At 39.5% G+C, this 10,480-nt stretch overlaps 1 protein-coding gene across 2 annotated transcripts in view; it reads right to left on the bottom strand.

Moving 5' to 3' along the window:
• Rbpj (recombination signal binding protein for immunoglobulin kappa J region) overlaps positions 1-10,480 on the bottom strand; it is a 63,161-nt gene that overhangs the window by 51,835 nt on the left and 846 nt on the right. The gene's annotated exons all lie outside the window — the stretch shown is intronic.

Here is a 10,480-nt window from a genome sequence, read left to right as displayed (position 1 = left end):
ATGGGTGCAGGTGTGGAGCTTACAGATGGTGGGCATGGGTGCAGGTGCGGAGCTTACAGATGGTGGGCATGGGTGCAGGTGCGGAGCTTACAGATGGTGGGCAGAAGCAGAGTAGTGTGTGAGGCTAAAACACTGTGACCTTCAACTCTCCATAGACAGAGATAGATCTCACCAGTACTTAAGGACTTCATTGAGGACTCTGTCAACTCCCTGATCTTTTTACTATTACTATTTTACTGCACTGTTTGGATGTTTTGCCTACAAATATGTCAGTGTGTCACTTGTATTTGGTGCAAATGAAGGCCAGAAGAGGACACTGACCTCTGGAACTGAATTTACAGATATTTGTGAGCTACATACGGATGCTGGGAATCAAACCCAGGTTCAAAGCAAAAAAACAAGTGTTCTTAACGACTGAGCCACCTATCCAGCCCACCCCTCATCTTTTTAATATTGATGGCTATCTGTTGACATTTTAAATATAAAATGTTATTTGCATTTATTAAAAAATTAAAGAATATATTCACAAATATTAACAAGTTATTTCTTGTTATGAAAAGACAACGGCTCACTCAAAAAGATATTTATATTAGTTTTTAATTTTTTTGTAAAATTTTTTCAATCAGCAAAAGAATAAAGCACATACTAATGTGACATTAGTCCTTAAGAAAAATTTTCAGGAGTATTTAACCTGTAGAATGCTTGCCTCAAGGGCACAAGGACAGGGGTTTGAAAGAAAAGGAAAGGTTCAGCTACACAAAGTTAACTATGGAAAGAGCCAAGACACAGAGAGCAGATAAATCCAGGTTTAAATTTGGCCCACACCTTTAGTCCCAAGACGCAGAAGGCAGACGCAGGTGGATCTCTGAGTTCAGGCCAATATGGTCTACAGAGTGAGTGCTTATGTAATTTAACAATTATCTAATTTACCAACCGACAATTTTCAGGAGTTGCAACTAAGAAACCACAGGTTTAAATAAATGACATGTCACCAAATTGTATGTGCAAAATGTACACTGAATATAATAGAGGTCAAGTTAAAGAACAGATGCCCATATTAATGAAATAACCCTTACAAGGGTCAACTAAAAACAAAACAAAAACAGAACAAACAAAACCAAAAAAAACTACATCAGTGAACCAGCAATCCATTTAGTCAAATAATGGCATTCATTATTAGACTGAAAGTGATTTACCAAATCCTATCACCACTATTTTTGAATGCCAGAATAAATTAAATTCACTTTCTTGACATCTGCATAAGTAAGATGACAGACACAAAAGATTTAATAACTCCATAGTTAAGAGTAGTGTCTTAGCATATACACCAGAATAATGGGTGCATGTTCATCATCAAGTTTATAAGCCAGTAAGTTTTCCAGCATAAAACTTAAACACTAAACATAAAAGCTGTAGTGTTTTTCCATGTGTGGAAAAAGTCTCTCTTTCACCCTCTGCCCTTCCATCTTCTTCTAGGGACAGCCAGGTGCAAACTAAGTAAGATGGTAAAGAGGAGAGGAATGAGGCAGGAGGAATCACGTCCTTGGTGGGTAAGAATGTATGCAATAAGGAGGCCATACTCCTAAGAGGCCTCTTTAGCCAGTCAGAAATAGAAAATGCATCCTAAATAGTATCAAGACTAAAAGACCTCAGTTGGATGTGGGATTCACGACTATAAACCCACTGAGGGAAGGAAAACTAAGGCAGGAGGCTAAGTAGGAGACCAGGCTCTGCTACAGTAGCAAGTCACAGCCAGCCAAACCTACACCGGAAATTGCTGTCTCCAAGTACAAAAACAAGATATGGCAGTACAGGACTGTAATGCTAGCAAGAAGGAGGCTGAGGCAGATGGACTGCAGTGAATTTGAGACAGCCTGGGATAGATAATCAATTCAAGGCCAACTTGGACTACGCATTGAGACCTTGTTTCAAAAGAAAAATAAAATCAAAAATAAAAACAGGATGACAGCAAAGGAGGAAGACCAACAACTGCACAGCAGTGCGGGCAGGGGCACTCCACTTGTCCTGAAGGCTAAAGAACTCGCTTGCATCTTGGTCCACACAAATAAAGAACCTGACACAGTAACGGATCACTAAGTGGCATGAATTAAAAAAAAAAAAAGTGAAAACACAAGCATATACCACACACACACACACACACACACACACACACACACACACACATACACACCAAGAGAAGGATCTCAGTCATTGACCCTCTCAACCTATCCACCAGTCAACTATCTAATCTGCCTGTGGCTGATAAAATGAATAAGGATTTTAGAACATGAAATTCGTAAGATCTTTTTCAGTTCTTAAGTTCCCTGAATCTAATGGCTTCTACATACAGTGATACAACTCAGGATGCAGTTATCATCATGAGGCACATTACTGAAAAACAGAGATTAGAACAGTGATGAGAATACAGAGCTGGGGTAAGGAAGTGGGTCAAAAAAAATCACACCCTCCAATTAACTCACACTGCCCCCACTCTCCTCCTTTAACGCAATCCACAGTCTAACCAACAAAAAAGCCTTCTGCAAAAGGTTGTATCTATGGGACATAGTCTAACAGTGTTCTGTTTTCTATTTTTTTAACACTCAGGGTTTTTTATTTGATAGGTTTCATATCCATTTCAAACAATACAGTCCAGAAATGCCGAATGGTGAATATAATCCAAGAGTAAGTTTATATATGTATCATTTAAGTAGAAAATTGACTCTGCAGAATTCCAGCTTTATCATTTAGACCAAGTGCCACCTAGTGGCAAATGTTACATATAATTAAACCCCTTCAGACACAGCCATTCGTATAGTTTAGTAATCTGGGAGACGGACTGTTATTAGAGACATATAAAACAGCTCCAGTCCTTTGGGAGGTCACAGAAAGATTTAGACAGATAATCAACACAAACAAATCTACACCTGCAGAACGATGCTAACTGTCACAGCAAGAGATAAGCATAAGTGAGTATTTTGATATTTCTTAAATAACTTAAAACATTTTGATATATTCCAAATCCCCCTCTCATATGAAAATTCCACATTACAAAAAGGGGGAAATCAAACTATTTCTTAAATAGCTACTTCCAAAACTGAGCAAGGTATTTTATAGCCCTTGCTGTATTGAATACACCAACACAACAAAGACTAAGCGTGTTCATTTTAGGATCTATTTCAGTGACACAGAACACGCTGATCCCATAGTTCCCTATACCACCCTGCCTTACACAAGGCTGTTTTGCCTATGTTTTCCTTATCCTTGCCACCAATTCCAATCTACTTTACAAGTACAACCAGCCTTGGATCAACTAAAACCTGCACCTACTCTCTGAATCCCTCATTTGGCTTGACAAGTTTCTCCAAAGAGCCCAAACTACATACACTTCTGGCTTAATTAAGACTCCCTATTACCACCCATCTTTACTATAAACACCTCTCACCAGTGTCCCTACCAACACTCACTATACATAGACATGCATCTCAGCCTTGACCACAATATTACCTTAATAGTAATTATCTGGATACTTCCCACTAAATCATGTTCAACACAGCACTCTGGACACTTTAAGGAGACTGTCACGGGGGTCCTTTACTTAGAAGTACTCAACAACTGTCTCTTTCTTACACTTGTTAATGAAACATATTAAGGGAAGAACCTAGCTTCCCTAGTTACTCGTCATGTCTTGGGACCTCCATGTTTCTGCTTACTCCAACTGGTGTAAGGATTAGGAACTTGGTATAGAATTAACTGTTTTTTTGGCATGGAAACTTCTTACACCTAGAACCAAAAATAGGATTTGAATCAATATGCCTGCATATGACCTTTATGAGCTTGCAGGAGGGGGATAATACCTTTGTAGTATCTAATGCAAACCAGTCTGAAGCTAGTAATGTCTGTTACAAGGCCCTATAACACCAGCTCTATGCTTTATAATGCAGTCTGTTTCTATTATATTCTCTAATACGTTCAGAAAGTAATACTTTCATAGGAGACTTTATGAGAAACTATTTTAGCAATTTAGACTATCTAATTAAAAATGCAAATCAGTTCTAGTGTCAACAAAACATACTATAGAAATATAGGGATATTATTAGTGATTTTTCTAGTGTTAATGTATTCTATTTCACATACATCAGATGCAGACAGCACTTTCAGTTCATGCCTTTGAAACTTACAATGCATAAGAAATGGTTTGTCTTTTTATATATAAACTTAAAATAGTTTATACCCAATACTGCCTGAGAGTTCGCCAATCTGAACAGATGCTGTGTGTACCTCTGTGCATTTTGTCAACTCAACAAATTTACACAAATATTTACACAGATAAGACAATTACTGCCACTTATACTTCCCCCATCCCCATAAATCTGTTATGTACGCCTGAAAAATAAATTTTTCAGACCATTAGACCATGATTTCATTCACCAAAGCAGCAGCAGGCCTAATGAGGCATAAGCAACATCATGATGTAACGCCAGACTCTAAGAGGCGTCCAGAACTGCAGACAGAGTATCTGAAAGATAGTAGCAGCTGGGCAGTCAACATTCCTTAATTATTGTTGTCCAAGCAGATCTATGAGCAGCAAGAAGTAAACTCCAAAGTTGAGGGTGACTCAATGACAACACCTCTGGTGAAGCAGTAATTTACCAAATATGTCTGCTCAAAATGTCAAAGCCATATCTCCAGGGTTGCCGCCCCATGTACTAAACACACTGCTGCCTTCCTAAAACACGACCCACAAACCACAGGATGCAACAGAAAAGTGTATCGTGAGCTTTGTGCATGAAGGGTTATCAAGGAAACTGACTAAATAAAATAGCTCCATATTTTAATATTTACAAATCACTCACACCTTGTTTTATTAGACTTTTATAATTTCACATGTGAAACAGTCACAATGTGCCTGGCAGGTAAATACAATGAAAGCATAAGTCTCTATTTTACAATTAATGATGAAGAAATTACCAGTGAGCAATCTTTCCTAAAGATGAATTTCCCCATAGATCATTAATTTGAGTCTGTGGCATGTACAGAGTGCCCTAAGGTTCCATGTACATTTTTATGCATCTAACACTTAAAAATGGAACTAGCTAGGCATGGTGGTAACAGATCTATAATGCCAACACTGAAGAAGATCATGAGTTTAAGCTAGCTTGGGCTACAGACATGGGTGTCTTCCTAAGTGTAAACATGTGAGGAGGTCAAAGGACAACTTCTGGTGTCATTCTTCAGGCACTATCTATCTTTTTTTTTCTTTTTTAAAAGATGGGGTCTGTGTGTGTCCCTCCCTCCTCCCCTCTCCCCCCACCTTTCTCTCTCTTGCCTGAAACCTCTCACCAAGGTGACTAGAATAATTGGCCAATAGAGCTTCAAGGATCTACTATCTCAACCTCCCCAAAGTTGGAGTGCTAGCATTTGAGACTCATTCATATCCTCCCAGGCCAAAAGTCTTGTCTTTGAATAAAGAAGTAAATAACCTCTTAAGAGCTACTTGATAACCAATCACATAAAAATCACAATGTGAAATATATACTTGTCATTACTGGACAAACAACTTACGCAGTGTTTTCTATTGTCTAAAAGGCATTTTTATGAACCTCACTATGCTTGCTAATACTGTGACAGCCTGAGGCTGAAAACACTAATTCCTTTGGGTACATCAGCAACAGTTTCCTAACAGAATCATAAACTAGAGATACATGAGCGTCTTTAAAAAAAGATTTATTTATTTATTTATTTACTTACTTACTTACTTACTTATTATGAGTACACTGTCACTCTCTTCAGACACACCAGAAGAGGGCATCTGATCTCATTACAGATGGTTGTGAGCCACCATGTGGTTGCTGGGAATTGAACTCAGAACCTACTGGAAGGATAGTCAGTGTAACCGCTGAGCCATCTCTCCCCAGCCCCATGAGTATCTTACTACAAGAGTAATTTATATATACTTAATTCAGACTATATAGCCATGTTACACTCGTGTTGTAAAGCAATGTAAATCTTCTATTTAAAATTTTTTCTGACTCTCTACCAAGTACTGGGCACACTTGTGAATATAGTATATAAATGATTAAAAGGAAATGGTTTGAGTATAATAATTACACTACAATTTAGTAACATAGTTCCTAGAGAATTATACCAGGGGCTGAAGAGATGGCTCATTGGTTGGGGTGCTAACTGCTCTTCCTAGAAGACCCAGATTCAAATCCTAGCACCCACAGGGCAGCTTGCAACTGTTTATAGCTCTCATGAAGATCTGACATCCACACAGACATACATGCAGGCAAAACCCTGACACACACAGAACAAAAGTAAAATTCTGAAAGCACCAAAACAAATAAAACAATACAAAAATTAAAATAAAATAGAATTACACCAATCATGAGCCTGATATATCTGATTAGACTACTCCTTGATCTCAGTCTCAAAGAATAACCTATATTATTTTTTCAAATTTAGGGATGTGTTAAACTGCTGGGCCTAGGTTGGCTGGAACTCCAAGTTCTTAAATATGAACATTAAGATGAGAAAGAACAATTTAGCTGAAGAAAGCATCATGAAATAGCTATGGAAAACCTGCTATGATAGCAAAGACTTTTCTAAAGCACTAAGTATGTGCCTTGAATCTACTAAACATTTCATCTATTATTTTATTTAACTGTCACAACCCTTTAACTTGGGAATAATTATCTTGCAACTGTTGGGAGAGGAAACGATAGGCCAGCCTGATAATATTACAGAAATTTAAGTGGAAAGAAAAATAGAATCGGAACCCAGCACAGAGCAAATAGAACTTCAAAGCCCTCTAGCCTGCTGCCTCTCCTAGTGAAGGCTGCAGGGGGAGCCATTGAAAGCTTTTTAAACTAGAGTGATTGATTCACAGGGCTGTTGCCTTGGGGAAGCTACAGAGGTGAATCTAGAAGAGAAAAGGGGCCTGTGGTAAAATAGGTGGGAAGTGATGTCAGCATGCACTGTGTCATGGATGAAGACAGATTAAAGGAGTTCCTTAGGAGGTAAAACTATCAGTTCTTAGTAATTAGAAAAACAGTAAATGCTCATCAGATAGGTGCACACATGTAATCCCAGCACTGAGAGGCGTAGGCAGGTGTATCTTAAGCACCAGGGCAGCCTAGGCTGCATGGTGCAACCTGTCTCAAAGGTTCACAAGTAGAGGTTAGTGAGAGAGGAAACCCAAGACTTTGACTGGGGATCTAAATGACACCTGACTATCAGCTATCAAAATAAAGGAACAATGGGTTTCATCAGGAAGTACCTACAAAATGTCAAGTGCAGAAAAACTCCCTAAAACCAAGAGCCAAGTCTAAAATCATGTCCTAGTGATCAGAAAATAGTCTTCAAAACATCAAAAATATAAGGCAGATATAAAAAAATAAGGCAGATATAAAAGTTTTCAGGCTAAGAGTGCAAAAAAATACTTTGTACTATCTTTTAAAAAGTATCACTACAATAAAACTTTTAAAATTAAAATATATAAAAAATAAAGTATTACTACATACAGAAATCAATAAAGGGCATTCCATAATTTTACAATGTGTCAGTTTGATATATCTTCCATCTCTTACACAAGCTTGTTTTTTGCTTGACCCTCCCCCTCTAAATTTATATCTTTTATACAAACTACAATAATACATAGTTGGTTTTTTCTTTCATTCCACTGTCACTCCTGTAACTTGCCAAGAAGTTAGTTCATAGCCTCCTACTTGACTTTCCTATAAAATATGACCTACTTCACATCAGCTCACTCCAGTAACAGTTCCTAGACCTTAAGCACACTGTTCATCCAAGGGGCTCTGCAGAGCCTAGGGTGCACCTCTACAGATGTGGTAAGTTACTCCATTCCCATTCTACACAGTTAGGAAGCTGGCAGAGGAAACAAAATATCTTGGAAATAATCACAAAGTCAAACGCCAAAAATAACAATTTTTAGTCAATCCATGAGAAAATACTGCCCCTAGCTGAAATAACATGAATTTAGTATTAGGAGGAAGCAAAATGTAAAACAGTGCTTGCTTTCAAGCCAAGTCTTACTTCTAAAACTGAGTAAACCTCAGAATTAAAACATGTAAGATCTTTAAATATATAACCATTTTCTTCTAATGCCAGACTCATCCATAATGCCAAAGATTATCTAATGAGTTACGTCTATTGATAGACGCTCTTTTTTATTTTACCCATTTAAGAGACCATAGGAGTCTGTGAGTATACACCAAGAAGTAGCTTTTACACAAACTTAACTGCTTAAAAATGAGTGCTTAGAAGTATGTAATAGAACGAGTCCCTACAAATATGTTGGGGTAATAAGTTTAAAGTTGAAATGATCAATACTCAGAAAGTTTCCCAGCCACCGTTCATTTATATTTCCAAATACCCGACTGTCTAAGTTAAGGCACCGTTTTTATTTCATGAAAATTCTTACATTCCTCATTCTTTTGGCTAAGATAAAAGTATAAAAGTCTCACATGCTTAGAAACAACACAACTCAAGTTGTAAAACTAACTTTATGGTGTCTTTGTGCATTCTTAAATGCACAAGTCAGAACAAACTATGTTGCATTATTATACAGCATTTGCACTGTGCTCACGATCAGAACCAGTGTGTGCCCAATTTTAACCTCGAGTTATGTATGAGACAAATGCAAATTCTCACAACTTCACATATTGTTCATAAAATGTGGTTTACACCGTATTCAACCTATTAATTCTAATAATCACTTTTTTAAAAAAAGTTTCCCAAAACGCCAGCATTCCTTAGACCTCATCTATTATGCCCTCTTCAACAGCTCTTTGTGCACAACTTTATAGAGATGAAGCTGCATATGATTTTATGTGTAATGTATCCTATAAAAGTAGTGATCAACTAGTAGAAAAAAATTTCTGAACAATACATTCACTATTAACAACCCTGACACGTTATTTCAACCCGATAGATACAATAATTCAGGCCATTAGTAAATACAATATCCTACACCACACCCCCCTCCCCCCCCATCACGGGAGCTTTTAACATTACCATAACAATAAGAGCTAAAAACAACTTAATGCTCAGGTAACATAAGGAAGTACCTTTAAGATAACCAAACTAAAAGCTACCAGTCTTTTGACTGCCGAAATTAATGTATTCCACAAAGATTCTCAAAGCAGTATTCAAACCAAAACTACCCTCTGCTCTTTGGCACCTGATTCCCAACGTCGGAATAGAAGTTGCCACACATCCACAGATGTAAAAAGCACAAACTGCAAAGTCAAACAATCATAAATGGTAAACTCATTTAAATTATGAATAAGCAAGTCATTGATCAAATTCCCAAACCAGATGTCTCCTCCCTATAAAGCAGGGGTAGAAAAGTAATTAAAACTGTAGATACAGATTCCAGAAAAAAATGATAAACTTCTCCATCCCAACATTCACAAGTTTTCAACATCAAAATTCATTCACCTCCTATTCACACCTAATGCATATCCACTGCGAATATCTGAAACTACTTCGAGTCTACTTCTAACAGTTTTAAAATACACTCCCCCACCACCACCAAGAACCCTCAGGTAACCCAGGTGAAACGCTACAGCGGATGCCCTTGGCCTGGGCCGTGAGAAGTCAATGGTGGGAGAGCAATAACCATCAAGAAATCTAGATCCTTTTCCAGCGCTACTGTTACCAAGCAAAACAATCATGGGCCCAGAAAGATGGCAAAGAAGAGTGGGGTCGTTTTAATCCCAAGAGAAAGGCGCATGGGGGTGGGTAGGGGTGTGATCCCAAGAGAAAGGGGTGCGGAGGAAAGGAGGGGCGCGGAGGAGCAAACTTAAGTATCTCTAAGCATCTCCCAGACTCACACAACAAAAGCAAACCGTAGAGTCTGCGTGCACTTAGAAGCACCAGATGGAGTCCCCGGGGCTGAGACAGTTCAACAGACAGACACAGTGGGCAGTGGATAAATCAAACAAGCAGTGACGCGAGTGGAAGGGGATGCTAAGAGAATGAGACACTACATAGGGGAGACAAAGCCTCTAGGGGGTAACTAAGGACCAAAGAGAAAAAGGTGAGACGGGATACACACGAGAAAGACAATGGAAGAAAGAGAACGGCAGGAATCTGGTGCCAGGGCTGTGGCAGGTCACCCGGCTACTGAACAGAAGGATACAACAAAGAGGCACCGGAGGAAGGACAGTGGAGCGGAGGTGCAGAGGGGATGCGGGGCGCGCAGCGGCTCCCACCGAGCGCCTAAGGCGGCGAAACAAAGGGCCGGGGGCAGAGTAGCGGGGGGCAGCGCGCAGAGACAAAGCGCTCGGGCGCCCAGGGCAGCGGCTGGGCGGACAGGCGACGCGGGCCACGGGGAACAAAGCTGCGCCGGGATCCCGGCCAGGCCCGCCGAGGGGGCGCGCGGCGGGCACGGTGCCCACCGCCCCGCGCGCCGGCCGCACTCCGCCCGCAGCCGCCGGCCTCGTCACCGCCCGCC

This window comes from Grammomys surdaster, unplaced genomic scaffold (genome assembly GCF_004785775.1).
Source record: "Grammomys surdaster isolate TR1022 unplaced genomic scaffold, NIH_TR_1.0 150, whole genome shotgun sequence".
NCBI classification, from domain to species: domain Eukaryota; kingdom Metazoa; phylum Chordata; class Mammalia; order Rodentia; family Muridae; genus Grammomys; species Grammomys surdaster.
The sequence above is the reverse complement of the archived record's forward strand: the minus strand, read 5'-3'. Positions and strand labels throughout refer to the sequence as shown.